Here is a 19,299-nt window from a genome sequence, read left to right on the forward strand (position 1 = left end):
TAATTAATTTTTATAATGGACAATTCGGGTAGGGTTGACCTTAATTTGATCATTTTTGCGAGTGGAGCTTCACCCGGGTTCTACCGTGGGTGGAAGCAATGTTAAATTGAATTAATATTAATTATTTGATTTACGTACGTGAATGATGAGTCATATAACCTGAACCTTAAAAATAAGATTTTTTATTTATAAGTAACAATGAGTCCTAGTTTGACCAAGTCTTCAACTAAAACTCCTACACTTACTCTCATTCTCACGACTTTCTCCACTCTCTTCTCACGTTATTTATCAGAAAAAAGAACAAAAAAAATCAAATATTATCACTTTCAAAACTTGCACATAAAAATTCAAAAGAAAAACTAAACACAAAATGAAAAGTGAAAGCATCTTTCAAATGGTTTGCGCGTAAGTTTTGTTGGAGAAGCATTTTATTTTTCATGGGAGTTGGCAGCACTTTAGATCAGATTTTAAAGGTTTTATGTGACGAGAAAAGGTATGTCTTTTCTTCGTCTTAGTCGCTTTCCCAAGAGACCCCTATGTTTTAGTCAAATTCTAATCCAAAAACTAGGAATTTTCCCCTTTGTATGTCCATGTCACTAGTTCCCATCGATTGTTGTAATTTGGGTGTGTTTGATGATAGAATTTAGGGATGTAACATGTTTTCATGATGATTATATACATGTATTTATGTTCAGGTTTATGTGAGGATGAAAATGTGTTCAATGTGTATGTAGCCGTGTTCTTGAGCATGGTTTGGAGCATGAAAATGGCATTTTTAAATCCTTGTGTTTTTGTATGAAATTACTTGTAAATGATTCATATAATAATGTATGAATGGCTAACGAATTTTCCAAAAAAATTTATTGTATAAATGTCGAAAAAGGGGTATTGAAAAGATGACCTAATTTAAAGAAATTTGGAAATTTGGCTCGTGTTGGGCAGTTTTGAGGAATGTGTATTTCAAAATTTTTGTAATGTGAGGTCATCAGGTATTGAACCCAATACCTCACCATATGAAATCTATAAAAATATTCAATAATAAAAATGAAGTACAGGGTATTCAAAATGGGGTAAGTCTCAAGCGAAGAGTTAGGAGAAAATGAAAATTAAAATAAAATGAGGTATGAAAAAAGATAAAATGAGGTATGTGGGGATTGAACCCACAACCTCTAAGATAGGTGAGGAAATAAGGAGGAATACTAAAGGAAAATAAAATGATGTTCTAGGGGATTGATCCCACATCCTCTCGGCCTAAAACAGAAAAGTCGAGGAGAGAGAAGTAAGAAAAGAAATGTAGTCTTTGGGATTCGAATTTGGGTCCCCAAGCTGAAATTTAAAATAAAAATTTAATATAAGACTAAGTGTATCTCAAGGAATTTGAAATTGGATTCCCTCGCCCAATTTCTTATTGACAAATAAGTCTCATATGATTAAATATTTAATGAATGTTTCTTATAGGAAGTTAAATTGAGACCGTGGCGTAATTACAAGAAGCACATGTTTTGTACCACATAATCTTGGGTAAGTATATGTCACTTGGATGAATTATGAGTGAAGCCTCATGGCTTGTACATATGGGTTCATATGTCCAGCGTACATTAAAAGCAAGTGAACCTAAGTTGTATGTGATGAATTGATATGATCCAGGAGTGTTAAGTAAGGGTGTAAAACATACTAAAAGGCCAAGTGTATTGGCATATAATGAAATGACCATTCACGTAAAATGGGGTGAGTAATTATGATGAGCTAATATGGTAAAGTTAATGAATGTCGTGACAACATGATAAGGGGCTAATATGAAAGATGAGATCAATCTCAAATGAGCCTAAGTAAGTGTTACCAATAACGTACTCACCAGTGAGACTGCATTGTTAATGAAGAGACCAATCTCTGAGAAACATTCTAATGAATGTATTGAAATTAATACACACATAATACTAATGATGAGATGAGAAATCATCTAATGATAAATGATGTCCCCATGATAGAAGCTAGCTTCTATTATGTGTGAGATGAATGTAATGGATCTTTATGCGGAGCACCGATAGGCTAGATATGAGTCACGATTACTTCTTTCATGAAGGCAGAGGTTCGTGTAAATCTCATGATATGAGACTGTCCATTTAGGTGGGTATGGGTCTCCCTATATCTCCTAGTTTTTTAACCTATGCACCTAACATAAGGATCTAGCAGGGTTGAATTCCCTGTATACACTAGCATGTTTTGGTTTCAATTTGGCCGGTGATTCCACCTCTTTTTCTGTGTGGGGTAGACAATGGATATGATTGAGCTCACATGATCTGTGTTAGTTAAAGTTAAATTTCTCAATGAAAGAATGAGGCTTGCCTTAGTAATGGACAATATGAAATGAATGATATCTAAGGTGTTTGGTTAAGTTAATCAAGAGGTGAACTAGACTAAAATAATGATACTAGGTTGTTCTTGATAATTGCACAATGAACCCGATTAGAATCTGAAATTACATCCTAGGAATGGCTGGTGTTTGCACCACCCTATGAATGAATGAAACGAATGAAAATGAAGTATGCAATGTATGAATGGAGTAGACTATGTTTTTGTTACAGAAGGCTCCTAGTTGAGGTCTCATATGTTGAGCCCTCATTAAGGGAAGTACTAATGTTATGTCCATGATTCCAAGGTCTCATGGTATACGAACGAATGATATATGGTATGTGTACGTGCTATATGAAATATGTTATGTGTTGTGTGCAATATGAAAAGATAGATGATGCATGTTACTCTCTTAGTATGACTTTTCTAATCTAGTTTGGCAAGTCCAACTTACTTGGCTTTTCATAATTCATATCGTTTGGAGAGAGCTCTTCTTAATCAGGCATGTCATTGGTGTGTACTTGCGTACACCCATACTTAGTACAAATATGTACTAATCCCATACAATACTCTACTTTTACGTGTAGGTGCAGGTGGATGCTAGAGCTTACAAGACTACGTTAAAGCTATCTGGACATGGAGCACTCATCCGGACTTGGTAGGCTCTCATGATTTGAACGATACTTATCTTTTATATTATACCTTATATGTAGGCATGAGCTAGTAGAGAGTCTTCCAATAGCATTTCTTTCTTACTTATTTCAGATGTTATGTTGGTGACATTTTGGAAACTTTATATTTATGAAGTTATGAACTATTTCCTTTATTTGAATATCTCATTATTAGAAGGTTGTTGTGATTTTATGTGATATAATGCATTTCTTACTATGAAGTCTATGTATACTCCAAAGCAAATAAAAGTTTTTTAATTTTCCGCTAAAAGTTAACCTATATGATGTAATGATGACATATATAAGCTTGTCTGCAACTTCTGATAGGTCAACGATGCTGGTTTTGACTACGGTATATGACCCGATCGTGAAAAGTGTTGTATCAGAGCATTAGGTTAAATATCCAAGACATCAAACTCATACAACCACGTTAAGTTGTTTCTAAGTTATGGTAGTAAAGTGCACCACTATTATGGATTATAGATTGCATAATGCTTAAGAAAATTCTCTTCTTATGATGTTATCCTGCCTTCTATAATTTCTGATTACATGGTGTTACGAGTGTATCTACCATCAATTCTTATCTTTTAGAATATGTTCACAAGGAGGAACATATGCTAGGGAAGAGGAGGAGGAGCTGCTGGGGGCAACTAAGTTGCACCTGAGGCCCCAGTTGCTGGAATGGAGATGCCTTTTAACCTAGTTGGATTGACAAATGGAGAAGTGACGATAGCCCTGGCACAGATGGCCCAAGACATCACTTTACAAGCTCTGGATATGACAACCCAGACGGAGCAACGAGGTGTTCCCATAGAGAACCCATATTCCAGCACCATGGCTAGAAGGTTAAGGGACTTCACGAGGATGAATCCTCCCGCTTACATTGGATCTAAGACTGCGGAATATCCCCAAAAGTTTATGGATGAAATCCACAAGATACTATGTGCAATGGGTTTTACTGATATGGAGAAGGCTAAGCTGGCATCCTGCCAGCTAAAGGATGTAGCTCAATCCTAGTATAAGATGTTGCAGAATAGCAGACGACTTCTCTGGAGTGGTTCTTTCGCAGAAAAAATGAAGGAGGCTAAGGTTAAAGAATTCATCAACCTCAATTAGGGCTCGATGTAAGTCAGGGATTACTCTCGGATGTTTGTAAAACTTTCTAGGTATGCCACTTCTCTTGTGTGTAAGAGCAGAGATGAGATGAGTAGATTCTTGAAAGGGATTACTGAGGATCTCGAGGAGGAGTGTAGGGAAACTACGGTGCATTAAAACATGGACCTTTTGTCACGACCCAAATCCGGGCCGCGACTGGCACATACACTTACCCTCCTATGTGAGCAAACCAACCAATCTAAACCTTAACATTTCAAGGTAATATCAACATAAAGTAATGCGGAAGACTTAAACTCATTAATAAAATCAATAACTATTATTATTCCCAAAATCTGGAAGTCATCATCACAAGAACATCTACTTTAAACTACTAATTCTAAGAGTTTCTAAGAAGCTAAAAATACATAAGCAGCTAGTCCATGCCGGAAGTTCAAGGCATCAAGACATGAAGGAGAAGATCCAGTCCAATCTAGAAGCGTTAGCTCACCCTGAAGATCCGGTGTGACGAAGACTGGCTTGAGTTACTGTTAAGTCGAAGATGACGGCACGTTTGCTGCACTCCACAAATAACAAGAAGAAAAACATAAAAGTAGGGGTCAGTACAAAACATGGGTACTGAGTAGATATCATCGGCCAACTCAAAATAGGGAACAGTATATATCAATATTATCGTAAATCAACTATAAAACTCAACATGTAGCAAAAACAAGTAATATAATCATCAATAAGTACCATCAAGTTCATCCATGAGGGCTCAAGCCTTAATGCCATACTCATTTGGGAATTAAGTTTATTAAGTTGAGTATATTATCATCTTTCAAGATTCATTATCTTTCCTCTTCTTGTGTCGGTACGTGACACTCCGATCCCCTACTACTATGTGTCGGTACGTGACACTCCGATCCCCTAATTCCATGTGTCGGAATGTGACACTCCGATCCCCTACATGTGTCGGTACGTGACACTCCGATCCACTAATACTATGTGTCGGAACGTGACACTCCGATCCACTAATACTATTCTGTAAATAATCAATCCTTCTCTATTCCAAGGCATCATCGATCCCATTACTTTAATTCATCAAGCCTTCTTCTATACCAAGGCATCATCATTAATAATGTATATTAAAGTTTCTTCTCAAGATTTGGGATTCAATATTTTCATCATGCTTATCTTATCACAATCACATAATTATATTCATGCAAACATACCATTAAGCATATAGTAGGGTTTACAATACTACCAATACATATCATTCACTATTAAGAGTTTACTTATGAATCATGAAAACCATAACCTACCTCCACCGAAGAATTGAAATCAAGCAAGTTAATCCTCAAAGCTTGGTGTTTTCCTCTTCTTCTCGATCGTTTCTCTCTCTCCCTTCTTGTTCTTTCTATTTTCTTATTCAAACCCTCTTTCTTTTACCCTAATTAGTATATAACTAAGAATAAAAGATGGCAATAATACCCCACTAATTAACTTAGGGTTACCTCTTTTAACCCCCAAGAATTTGAGTTATTAATATAAACCCACGAAATCTATAATTAAGGAAAGAATAGTCCAAAAACGTCCCTTAAAACGTGTAAGGAAATCCGATTCTGCCTGGGATTTGTGCAACCTTTGACGGGCCGTCGTGCCTGCGACCGTCCGTCCTGTAGGTCGTCGCAAGGGTCAGAGAGTCAACTTCCACTGAACAATCTGTGACGGTCCGTGCTGCCATTCCGTCACGAAGTTCAGAGAGTCGATTTTCAGTACCCAATTTCAGATTTTCTAAGTGTTTTGAAACGAGACCCTGCGACGGTCCGTCGTGCCCTTGACGGTCCGTCGTTTGGTCCGTCGCCTCAGCCTGTTTTTCCAGAATTGAAGTTTGTTGCTCAAAACGACTAAACAGGTCGTTATAATAGATACCAATTTACATATCGTTCGTCCCCGAATGATCAAAAGAAGGAAAAAAAGGGTGAAAAGGAGTACCTGAATCTGTAAACAGATGTAAGTATTTTTCTCGCATATCCGCCTCCTTCTCCCAAGTGGCTTCTTCAACGGGTCGATTCTTCCATTGCACCTTGATGGATGCAATCTCTCTTGACCTCAACTTGTGAACTTCTCTATCTAAAATAGCAACAGGCTCCTCCTCATAAGACAAGTTCTCATCAAGCAAAACTGAATCCCAACGGATAATGTAGTTCCCATCCCCATGGTATCTTTTCAACATCGACACATGGAATACCGGGTGTACTCTGGACAGCCCTGGAGGCATGCCTAACTCATAAGCCACCTCTCCTACTCGCTTAAGTACTTCAAATGGTCCAATGTACCTTTGACTTAGTTTACCCCTTTTACCAAACTGCATCACCCCTTTCATTGGTGAAACTTTCAACAAGACTTGTTCACCCTCCATGAACTCTAAGTCTCTGACCTTTCGATCTGCATATTCTTTTTGTCTACTTTGCGCCTCTAGAAGCTTTTCTTGAATAGACTTCACTTTCTCTATCGAATCCCTCAAAAGGTCAGTACCCCAAGGCCTAACCTCAAATGCATCAAACCATCCGAGATGTAAAGTTTGGCTAGCTTCTTTGCATTGTAAGTTAACTTGACCGGAATGAAGTGAGCAGACTTAGTTAACCTATCAACAATTACCCAAATAGAATCAAACCTTCCTAATGTCTTGGGAAGACCAACCACAAAGTCCATTGCAATTCTTTCCCACTTCCATTCCAGAATGGGCATTCTCTGAAGGTTTCCTCCGGGCCTCTGGTGTTCATACTTTACTTGTTGACAGTTTGGACATCTGGCAATAAAATCAACAATATCACGCTTCATTCTACTCCACCAAAAGTGTTGCTTTAGATCACGGTACATCTTGGTTGCACCCAGATGTATCGAATACTTTGAACTATGAGCCTCTGTCAGAATAGTGTTGATCAGATCATCAACTCGGGGTACACATACCCTTCCCTTGATCCTCAAAACACCTTCCTCGTCAATTTGTGCCTCCTTAGACTCTTCTCGCAATACCTTATCTTGAATTCTGCACAGTTTCTCATCATCAGACTGTTTTCCCTTAATCTTGTCAAGAAAGGAAGATCTTGCCTCCACAGAAGCCAACAATCCTCCCTTCTCATTTACTTCTAATATCATCAAGTCATTAGCTAGAGTCTGAACCTCTCTAGCCAATGGGCGTCTAGAAGCTTGCAAGTGAGCTAGACTTCCCATGCTTCCCGCCTTCCTACTTAAAGCATCCGCTACAACATTCTCCTTCCCCGGATGATACAAGATAGTGATATCGTAGTCCTTTAGTAACTCCATCCATCTCCTCTGTCTTAAGTTCAAATCTTTCTGAGTAAAGACATACTGAAGGCTACGATGATCCGTGTAGACCTCACACTTAACCCCATATAAATAGTGTCTCCATTGCTTTAATGCAAACACTACCGCAGCCAATTCCAAATCATGAGTTGGATAGTTACGTTCATGCACTTTTAATTGTCTTGAAGCATAAGCAATCACACTCTTCTCTTGCATTAGTACTGCACCCAACCAAGAATAGGATGCATCACAATAAATAATGAAGTTCTTACCCTCTACTGGCAAGGTAAGGATAGGTGCGGTAGTCAACAAAGTCTTGAGCTTCTGAAAGCTTTCCTCACATTCGTCCGACCATACAAATGAAACATTCTGCTTAGTCAAGTTTGTCAATTGGGAAGCAATAGAAGAGAATCCCTTGACAAATCGGCGGTAGTAGCTAGCTAACCCAACAAAGCTCCTTATTTCTGACACATTAGTAGGTCTTACCCAATTCTTCACTGTCTCAATCTTAGAAGGATCCACCATCAATCCATCCTTAGAAACCACGTGCCCCAAGAAGGACACTGCATCTAGCCAAAACTCACACTTAGAGAACTTGGCATAAAGCTTTTTCTCCCTCAACATTTCCAATACCATTCTCAAATGCTCTTCATGTTCCTTCTTGCTCTTTGAGTGTACCAATATATCATCAATAAATACGATCACGAAGAGGTCCAAATATGGCTTAAAATACCATTCATCAAGCTCATTAACGCAGCAGGGGAATTCGTAAGACCAATGGACATCACTACAAATTCGTAATGCCCATACCTCATTCGAAAAGCAGTCTTTGGCACATCCGTTGCTCGTATTTTCAATTGATGATAACCGAATCTCAAGTCAATCTTAGAGAAGACACAAGCACCTTGTAACTGATCGAACAAGTCATCAATGCGGGGAAGAGGATACTTGTTCTTTATGGTTACCTTGTTTAGTTGTCTGTAGTCTATACACATTCGAAAACTCCCATCCTTCTTCTTTACAAACAAAACCGGAGCACCCCAAGGGGATGCACTTGGTCTAATGAAGCCTTTGTTCAATAACTCTTGAAGTTGTGTCTTTAACTCTCTTAACTCCGCGGGAGCCATTCTATAAGGGGGTATAGAAATGGGGCGAGTACCGGGTTCAAGATCAATACAGAAGTCAATATCCTTATCCGGTGGCATACCAGGAATATCTGCAGGGAACACATCTAGAAACTCACGAACTACTGAAACCGACTCAATCGAAGGTACTTGGGTAGTGTCATCCTTGAGATGTGCCAAGAAAGCTAAACACCCTTTACTAATCATTTTCATAGCACGAAGAAAGGAGACGATATGGACCGGATTGGAAGTGTAGTCACCCTCCCACACTAACGGGTCTATCCCAGGCTTGGCTAATGTCACCGTTTTAGCATTACAATCCAAGATTGCAAATTGCGGAGAAAGCCAAGTCATACCCAGAATCACATCAAAATCATCCATTGCCAAGATAACCAAATCTACATAAGTGTTTCTCCCCACAAAGTTTACCACACAAGACCTATATACCTTTTCAACTACCATAGACTCACCCACCAGAGTAGAAACACAAATAGGCATATCAAGTAATTCACAATGTAAATTTAGACCATTAGCAAATGAGGAAGATACATAAGAAAACGTGGATCCAGGATCAAATAATACAGAAGCCATGCAATCACAAACCAGAAGATTACCTGTGATGATAGCATCAGATGCCTCCGCTTCAGACTGCCCAGGGAAAGCGTAACAATGGGCCCTATCGTTCGTCTGTCTGTTGCCCCTACCATGTTGTGATGTAGTGGCCCCAGTTTGCCCATTACCTCTGCCGTTTTGGTGACCACCATTACCTCGGCCACCACGTCCTCCAGAATAACGGTCTCTACCATGACCACCTCTACCTCTAGCTATTGGGGGTCTATAACTTTGTCTGGGACAATTTTTCCTAATATGTCCAATCTCCCCACATCCATAACATTCTCTGGAGTGAATCATAGGCCCCTCGGAGAAGTGTTGACCGGTCTGAGGTGGTCCTCCAACTACAGTCTGTAGTGAAGACTGAATGGGTCGAACTGCGTAACATCCCGAACCCTGCCCTCTAGTGTAAGAACCATTAAACTCACCTCCCTTTCGAAACCTTTTTGATGTCGATGTTGTGGTGAAGTCGTCTGGCTTCACTCCTTCCACTTCTATCACAAAGTCTACCACTTCTTGGAAGGATTTTGCCATTGCCGCTATCTGTAAGGCCAAAATCCGCAATTCTGACCTCAACCCCTTCACAAACCGGCGAATCCGCTCTTGAGGACTAAAACAGAGTTGAGTGGCATATCTGGATAGTGCACGGAACTTAGCCTCATAAGCATTAACCGACATCCTACCTTGCTCTAGGCTCAGGAACTCATCCCTTTTCCTATCCCTCAATGTCCGGGGGATATACTTCTCCATAAACAAGCTAGAGAATGAGGCCCAAGTCATAGGTGGTGCCTCTGTTGGTTGACACTCAATATGTGACCGCCACCACATTTTGGCGTTCCCTTGAAACTGATAACTCACGAACTCAACACCAAACCGTTCTACTATACCCATCTTGTGTAGTAGCTCATTACAGTCAACCAGAAAATCGTAAGCATCCTCAGATTCCGCACCCTTGAAGACTGGAGGTTTCAATTTCAAGAACTTACTGAAAAGTTCATGCTGATCATTTGTCATTACAGGCCCAGTAGTCATACGTGGAAACGTGCCTATTTCCAATGGAACATCCATGCGGGGAGCCATAGTAGCCGCATATTGTACCTCCGGAGCCTGAGGTGCTGGTGCAGAAAACACTAGGGTGTCTGGCCCTGATCAGATAACCCGCTAAGATAAGCCAGAACCTGATTGATCATCTCTGGGGTAGGTTGGGGTGGCATTTCCTCATTTTGCACTTGTTCATTCACCTCATCCTCCCCCTCTCTTATCACTTCCTCAGTCGGTGAAGGAGTCATTGCCCTAGTATCAGATGGGCTAGGTGTTTGTCCTCTTCCCCTAGAGGACGTCCTCCCACGACCTCTTCCACGGCCCCTCACCGCTGTTCTTCCTCGAGCCACAGCCCAGTGGCTGGCTCAGTTGTTTCTTGTCTGGCCAGTGTTGGTGTTGACGTAGTCGTTGCTCTAGTTCTAACCATCTGTGAAAGAGAGTGAAGATGGTCAGATACCAATTCGTATCGCCTAGATACCAATTGGACTCAAGTAGTAGCACGAAAGAAAGAATGAAAGAGTGAAATTTTCCTAAAGTCTTATAGCCTCTCAAGGAAAAGTAAAGGTGTCCCCCTACCGTTCCTTAAGACTCTACTAGACCTGTTCTTGTATGATGAGACCAACGAACCTAATGCTCTGATACCAAGTTTTGTCACGACCCAAATCCGGGCCGCGACTGGCACCCACACTTACCCTCCTATGTGAGCGAACCAACCAATCTAAAACTTAACATTTCAAGGTAATATCAACATAAAGTAATGCGGAAGACTTAAACTCATTAATAAAATCAATAACTATTATTATTCCCAAAATCTGGAAGTCATCATCACAAGATCATCTACTTTAAACTACTAATTCTAAGAGTTTCTAAGAAGCTAAAAATACATAAGCAGCTAGTCCATGCCGGAAGTTCAAGGCATCAAGACATGAAGGAGAAGATCCAGTCCAAGCTAGAAGCGTTAGCTCACCCTGAAGATCCGGTGTGACGAAGACTGGCTTGATTTACTGTTGAGTCGAAGATGACGGCACGTTTGCTGCACTCCACAAATAACAAGAAGAAAAACATAAAAGTAGGGGTCAGTACAAAACACGGGTACTGAGTAGATATCATCGGCCAACTCAAAATAGGGAACAATATATATCAATATTCTCGTAAATCAACTATAAAACTCAACATGTAGCAACAACAAGTATTATAATCATCAATAAGTACCATCAAGTTAATCCATGAGGGCCCAAGCCTCAATGCCATACTCATTTGGGAATTAAGTTTATTAAGTTGAGTATATTATCATCTTTCAAGATTCATTATCTTTCCTCTTCTTGTGTCGGTACGTGACACTCCGATCCCCTACTACTATGTGTCGGTACGTGACACTCCGATCCCCTACATGTGTCGGTACGTGACACTCCGATCCACTAATACTATGTGTCGGAACGTGACACTCCGATCCACTAATACTATTCTGTAAATCATCAAGCCTTCTCTATTCCAAGGCATTATCGATCCCATTACTTTAATTCATCAAGCCTTCTTCTATACCAAGGCATCATCATTAACAATGTATATTAAAGTTTCTTCTCAAGATTTGGGATTCAATATTTTCATCATGCTTATCTTATCACAATCACATAATCATATTCATGCAAACATACCATTAAGCATATAGTAGGGTTTACAATACTACCAATACATATCATTCACTATTAAGAGTTTACTTATGAAGCATGAAAACCATAACCTACCTCCACCGAAGAATTGAAATCAAGCAAGTTAATCCTCAAAGCTTGGTGTTTTCCTCTTCTTCTCGACCGTTTCTCTCTCTCCCTTCTTGTTCTTTCTATTTTCTTATTCAAACCCTCTTTCTTTTACCCTAATTAGTATATAATTAAGAATAAAAGATGGCAATAATACCCCACTAATAAACTTAGGGTTACCTCTTTTAACCCCCAAGAATTTGAGTTATTAATATAAACCAACGAAATCTATAATTAAGGAAAGAATAGTCCAAAAATGTCCCTTAAAACGTGTAAGGAAATTCGATTCTGCCTGGAATTTGCGCAACATGTGACGGGCCGTCGTGCCTGCGACGGTCCATCCTGCAGGTCGTCGCAAGGGTCAGAGAGTCAACTTCCACTGAACAATCTGTGACGGTCCGTCATGCCTGTGACGGTCTGTCCTGCCATTCCGTCACGAAGTTCAGAGAGTCGATTTTCAGTACCCAATTTCAGATTTTCTAAGTGTTTTGAAACGAGACCCTGCGACGGTCTGTCGTGCCCTTGACGGTCCGTTGTTTGGTCTGTCGCCTCAGCCTGTTTTTCCAGAATTGAAGTTTGTTGCTCAAAACGACTAAACAGGTCGTTACACCTTTCAAGGCTTTGATCCAGGTCCAGCAAGTGGAAGAAAGCAGGAAGAGGAAGCACACTAGGGCAGGGAAAAGATCAAGGCAAGATGAAGAGAATTTTTTAAAGAAAGAGTAGTATTGAAATCACTGATAATCCTAGGTTTATGAAGGGACTCTCCCACCAAGGTTTTTTAAGTTCATTCATGGGTCTCTGTGATAGGGATTCCGAGTCTACAGTTAAGAGAAACAATGAAGTAGATACACCTCACGAGAGGCCTCCTTGTAGAAAGTGTGGCAAGATGCATCGAGGAGAGTGTTTGATGGTCTCTAACGCTTGTTACATTTGTGGTAAACCGGGTCACATGATGAAGGATTGTCTGAAAAGGAGAGGTCAAGAAAAAGGGAAGGAGAGAGTTTAGCCGAATTTTCCAAGTGAAGAGGCTCCAAGGTGGCAACGATTATTTGCACACAAGTTTAGGGGTGCAGGGGAAGACACTCCTGATGATGTCTTGGGTGCGTATCCTTAATTAGTCTTTCATGGGTTTGACTGTTTATGGTTTTATGACCTGGTATGAAGTTAATGTGGTTGAGTCGTCATGTTTGTTGCTGATTTGTGTGAATAATTTGTTTACTTATGTTGTGTGCTTTGATGAGACTATTTAGGAAAGAGTTCCTTAGTCTATCAATGTAAAGCTGCTAGTAGGTTTCAAGGATGTGCAGCTTCATGTTATTATGTGAATCATATATTCACCAATAAAGAGTTTTGAATTGCCTATGTATGTAGATGTTCTATACAGGACTTACCGGTTTCTAGTAAAGAGTAGTGTCATTCGGGGACAAATGTTCATAAGGAGGGGGAGGTAGTGTAATAACCCAAAAATAATTATGCGAAGTAAGGCCTAAACGTACCTAAAATGCCAAGATTAGACCGAGTTGACACGTATGGATGCGCGTGGAACCAGACCTCAGAACTCATGTACCAGCTAAGCCAACCAACTTGGTTATTTAGTTGAGCTAAGGCAAGGTTGGGTCTAACCATATATGACACCCGAAAATTAAGATTCATCCGGATGAGTCTTAACTGAACTTGAAAAGGGTAATCTTACATTTGGAGGGTCTAGGGGTAAAATGGTCTTTTTGAGGATAAGGGTAGTATTTTAATTACACTAAATATTTATTTAATTAATGTGAATAATAGACAATTCGGGTAGGGTTTACCCGAATTTGACCTTTTTCGCGAGTGAAGGTTCACTCGGGTTCGATCCTTGGTGGAAGCAATAATAAATTGAATTAATTAATATAAATAATTTGATTTAAGTAAGGTCATGATGACTCATTCAAATAAACCTTAAAAATCAGATTTTTAAGTAAATCAAGGAGTCCTAGTTTCACTTAGTCTTCAACTAAAACTCCTACACTTACACTCACCTCTCTCCTCTCCCATTCTCGTGACATTATCCACTCTCTTCTCACGTTACTTGTCATAATTAATAATGAAAAAATCAAAGTTCATCACTTCAACAACATGCACACAGAAACTCAAAACAAAAAAATAAACTAAAAACGAAAAGCGAAAGCATATTTCTAACAGTTTGCGCGTAAGTTTTGTTGGAGAAGAATTTTTTTCGTGGGAGTTGGAAGCACTTGATATCTGATTTTAAAGGTGTATAAAACAATGAGAAAAGGTATGGGTTTTCTTCCTCTTGATCTTTTTCCCAAAAAGACCCCTAAGTTTCAATCAAATTCTAATACGAAAACTAGGAACTTTGCATGTCCCTATCACTAGATCCCATCGATTGTTGTAGGTTGGGTATGTTTGCTGGTACAATTTAGGGATGTAACGTTCTTTCATGATGATTATATACGTGTATTTATGTTTGGATTTATGTAATGATGAAAATCTGTGCAATGTGTGTGTAGCTGTGTTTTTGAGCATGGTTCAGAGCATGAAAATGGCATCTTTATATCTTTGTGTTTTTGTATAAAATTACTTTGAAATAATGCATATGATAAATGTATGAAATGACTAATGAATTTTCCATAAAAATCTATCGTATAAATGTTGAAAATGGGTATTGAAAAGATGACAAAATTTCAAGAAATCTTAAAATTTGGCTCGTGTTGGGCAGTGTTGAGGGAGGTGCATTTCAATTTTTTTTAATGTGAGGTCATTATAGATTGAACCCAAGACTCACCATATACAAGCTAAAAAAATCAATAATAAAAATGAGGAAGGGGGATTCAAAATGGGGTAAGTCTTAGGTGAAGAGTTAGGAGAAAAATGAAAAATAAAATAAAATGAGGTATGTGGGGATCAAACCCACAACCTCTCAGATAGGTGAGGAACTTAGGAGAAAGACTAAAGGAAAATAAAATGAGGTTGCGGGAATAGATCCCACATCCTCTCCGACTAAAATAGAAAAGTCAAAGAGAGAAAAGTAAGAAAAGGAATTTAGGCGTTGGGATTCGAAATCGTGTCCCCAAGCTGAAATTTTAAATAGAACTTTAATATAGGACTATGTTTTGCTTAATGGATATGCAATAGGGTTCCCTTGCCCAATTTTGTATGGACACATAAGTCTTACGTGATTAAATATTTGATGAATGTTGCCTATAGGAATCAAAATTGAGACCTTGGCATACTTACAAGATGCATAAGTCTTGTACCACATAATCTTGGGTAAGTACAAGTCACTTATATAAATTATGAGTGAAGCCTAATGGCTTGTACGTATGTGTTCATAAGGCTAGCGTACCTTAAATGTAAGTAAACCTAAGATGTATGTGATGAATTGATGTGACCCCCGGAGGGTTAAGTAAGGGTTTGAAACACTCTAAAAGGCCTAGCACATTGTCATATAATGAAATGAAAATTAATGTAAAAAGGGGTGAGTAATTATGATTAGATAATATGCTATAGTTAATGAATATGGTGACAACATCATAAGGGGAGAATGTGAAAGATGAGATCAATTTTAGATGAGCCTAAGTAATTGTTACCAATGACGTACTAACCTATGAGAGTGTAAACTTAAAGGATAGACCAATCTCTACGAAACACTCTAATGAATATATTGAGATTAATACACACTTAATACTAATGATAAGATGAGAAATTATCTAATGAGTAGTGATGTCCTCATGCTAGAAGCCAGCTTCTATGATGTGTGAGATGAATGTAATGGAACTTTATACGAAGCTCTGATAGGCTAGCTATGAGTCGCGATTCCTTCTATTGGGATGGTAGAGGTTCGTATAAATCTCATGAGATGACACTGTCTATTTAGGCGGGTATGGTTCTCCTTATATATCCTAGTCTTTGAACCTATGCAGCCAACATAGGATCTAGCAGGGTTCAATTCCCTATATACGCTTACATATTTTGGTTTTACTTTGGCCGCTGATTCAACCTCTTTTCTATGTGGGGTAGACACTACATTTCATGGAGCTCACATGTTCTATGTCGGTAAAAGTTAGAGTTCACAAATAAAGAATGAGAACAACCCAGTAATGCATAATATCAAAATGAATAATACCAAAGATGTTTGGTTAAGATAATCAAGTGGTGAACTAGACTCAAGTAATGACATTAGGTCGTTCTTGGTCATTTTATAGTGAACCCGATGAGAGTCTTGAACTAAATCCTAGGTACAAATATCATCTTATGAATGAATGAAACGAATCAAAATGAAGTATGCATGTATGAATGGAGCATACTTTGTGTTTGCTAAAGAAGGCTCCCTAGTTGAGCTCCCATATGTTGACTCTTATTTTTTGGGAAGTCCAAATGTTAGGTTCATGATTTCAAGGTCTCATGGCATATGAACGAATGATATGTGGTTTATGTATGTGCTATATGAAATATGTTATGTTTTGTGTGCAATATGGAAAGAATGATGATGCATGTTACTCTCATAGCATGACTTTCCTCATACAATTTGGCATGTCAAACTGACTTGGCTTTCAATAATTCATATCATTGGGAGAGTGCTCCTCTTAATTATGCATGTCCTTGGTGTGTACTTGCATACACCCATGCTTAGTACAGGTGTGTACTTATCCCATACAGTACTATATGTTTAGGTACCGGTGCATGTGGATGCTAGAGCTAACGAGACTACATCGAAGCTATCCATACATGGAGCATTCATCCGGACATGGTAGGCCCTCATGCTTTGGATGATGATTATATATTATATTCTAGATTAGATGTAGCCCTGAGCTAGTGGAAAGTGTTCCACTAGCATTTCTTTCTTACTTATTTCAGACGTTGTGTTGGTGCCATTTTGGCAACTTTATATTTATGCATTTATGAACTTTCTTCATTTGGTTATCTCATTGTTAGATGCTTGTGTTAAAATGATGTGATATATTTAATTTCTATCTATGATGTCTATGTATATTCCAAAGCAAACTAAAGTTTAAAATTTTCCGCTAATAATTAACCTGTATGATGTAATGTTGACATATGTAGGCTTGTCTGTGACCTCTGAGAGGTCAACGAAGCCGGTTTCGACATAGAAGCAATGAATAGTTTTAAAATTTCTGCTAAATTTGGCCTATGAATTTAATGATGTAATCTAAGAGGCTAGTCTTATTCATCAAAGAGGACGACGACGCTGGTTATGTCTAAAGGGTATTACAGAATGTGACAAACTTTGTACCAGAGCATGAGATTAAATATCTTTGAGTCAATGTCTTTCTCAACCACGTGTATGTAATTTCATATTCATAATTTTTAAGCACGTCACACTTATGAATAGGAATATATAAGATGCTTAGGAAACTCCTGCTTTTCTTAAAAGTCCAATATGGCGCCTTTTGGAGTGTTAGGTCTTTGTGCTTTTACATATAATCCTCTTATTGTGATAATAGGGAATGATTTCTCAAAGAAATGCAGCATGAAGTCTTAAGAAGACATTTTGAAAGCAGGAGTTCCTCCCCATTGTGATCAAGTTCCTCCTCTTGACAATGATTTGAATGATGACCAAGCCCGGGTTAATACTCCTCCTTTTACGGATGAGGACATACAATTTGCTCTTTTCCAAATGGACAATGCCATTACAACCCAAACACAAGCCTCCACTACTCAATCTCAAGCCATCACAACCCAAGCTAATTAAAAAGTTGTACCCCGATCACACCAACAAGTTTATACCATGGCCTCCCGTCTAAGGGATTGAACTAGGATGATCCTCCTACTTTCTATGGGTCCAAGGTTTTAAGAAGACCCCAAAGAGTTCATTGATGAAGTTTACAATATACTTTATGTAATGGGGTTGTCTACTAGTAAAAAGGATGAGTTAACCACTTATTAACTAAAAAATGTGGCCCAAACTTGGTATGTCCACTGGAGGGACAATAGTTTGTTAAGGGGTGGACAGGTGAATTGGGAAGTTCTCAAGAAGGCTTTTTTGGTAGGTTCTTTACTAGCAAGAAGTGGGAGACAATGTGGTGGAGTTCATCAAACTTCATCAAGCAGGTATGAATGTTATTGAATACTCTTTGAAATTCACTCAATTGTCAAAATATTATCCTTCTTTGGTTTCCGACCCTAAAAATTAAATGAACCGCTTTGTGACGAGGGCGTCGGATGATTTGAAAGAGGAGTGTCATTCGGCCATACGACATGACAATATGAACATTTCTCGTCTCAGGGTTGATGCTCAACACGTGGAAAATGCAGGGGTTAAGAGGAACATTAAAGATGCCAAGAGGGCAAGATCTTTTGATGGTTGTTCTTCAAAGGGAAGGCTTGAGATCCATGACAAGCCTAGGTTTCAGAAGAAGGTGTCTAATCAAGTTCTTTCCAAGTTCCCTTAGGTTAGAGATGATAGGGTGTCTAACCCTAAGGCTATTAAGGGATGAGATTCTTGTTTGCCAACCAAGAAGCAAACTTGTGAAAAGTGTGGCAAGAAGTTGTATGTTGATTGTTTTAAGGGAATGGATAATTATTTTGGCTGTGGTAAAACTGGGCTGAAGGTTAGGAATTGCCCTAGTTTGAGGGGTCAAGACATGGGTAGTGGTCAAGCTCTAGTAAGTGGGTTAAAGAGGCTCCGAAGAAGAATCACTTCTATGCTTTCTGCTCTAGGGTTAAGCAAAAGATTCTCCCGATGTGGTGACTAGTATTTTGAAAGTCTTCTCTATTTATGTATATGTCTTACTTAATCCCGGTGCTATAATATCATTTTACTCCTCTAGTAGATAAAAACTTATATTTTTCTCAATATCTTGCATGACCCTTTTTTATTTTCTACCCCGGTGGGTAAGTCAGTTTTTGCAAAAAGGCCTTATAGAAATTGTCCCATAATTTTTCCAGATAGAGTTTCTTATATTGAACTAGTAGAACTTGATACGCTCGATTTTGATGTCATTTTAGGTATGGATTATATGCATGCTTGTTTTGCCTCTATAGATTGTAGAATAAGGGCGGTGAAGTTTAACTTTCCAAATGAGCCCATTAGAAAATGGAAGGGGGGAAATATATTCCTAGAGGTCGCATCATATCTTGTTTGAAAGAATGAAAAGTGATCTCTAAAGGTGTTTGTACCATATAGTAAAAGTCCAAGATTTAGACACTTAAATTCCTCCCATTGAGTCGGTCCCCGTACTAAGGGAATTTCCAATGGTCTTCCGTAATGATCTTCCTGGTATTAATCCCGAACAGGAAATTGATTTTGGTATTGCCTTGTTACTGTATACAAATCACATATCAATTTGTCCTTATCCG

At 38.8% G+C, this 19,299-nt stretch overlaps 1 long non-coding RNA gene across 1 annotated transcript; it reads left to right on the forward strand.

The window, feature by feature from the left end:
- Window positions 1–332: 332 nt before the first annotated feature.
- On the forward strand, window positions 333–16,950 carry LOC109119878 (uncharacterized). The gene is made up of 3 exons (XR_002027448.3): window positions 333–493; window positions 2,940–3,010; window positions 16,653–16,950. It is a non-coding gene; the product is annotated as an uncharacterized lncRNA (long non-coding RNA).
- The last annotated feature ends 2,349 nt before the right edge of the window (window positions 16,951–19,299 follow it).

This window comes from Solanum lycopersicum, chromosome 1 (genome assembly GCF_036512215.1).
Source record: "Solanum lycopersicum chromosome 1, SLM_r2.1".
Taxonomy (NCBI): domain Eukaryota; kingdom Viridiplantae; phylum Streptophyta; class Magnoliopsida; order Solanales; family Solanaceae; genus Solanum; species Solanum lycopersicum.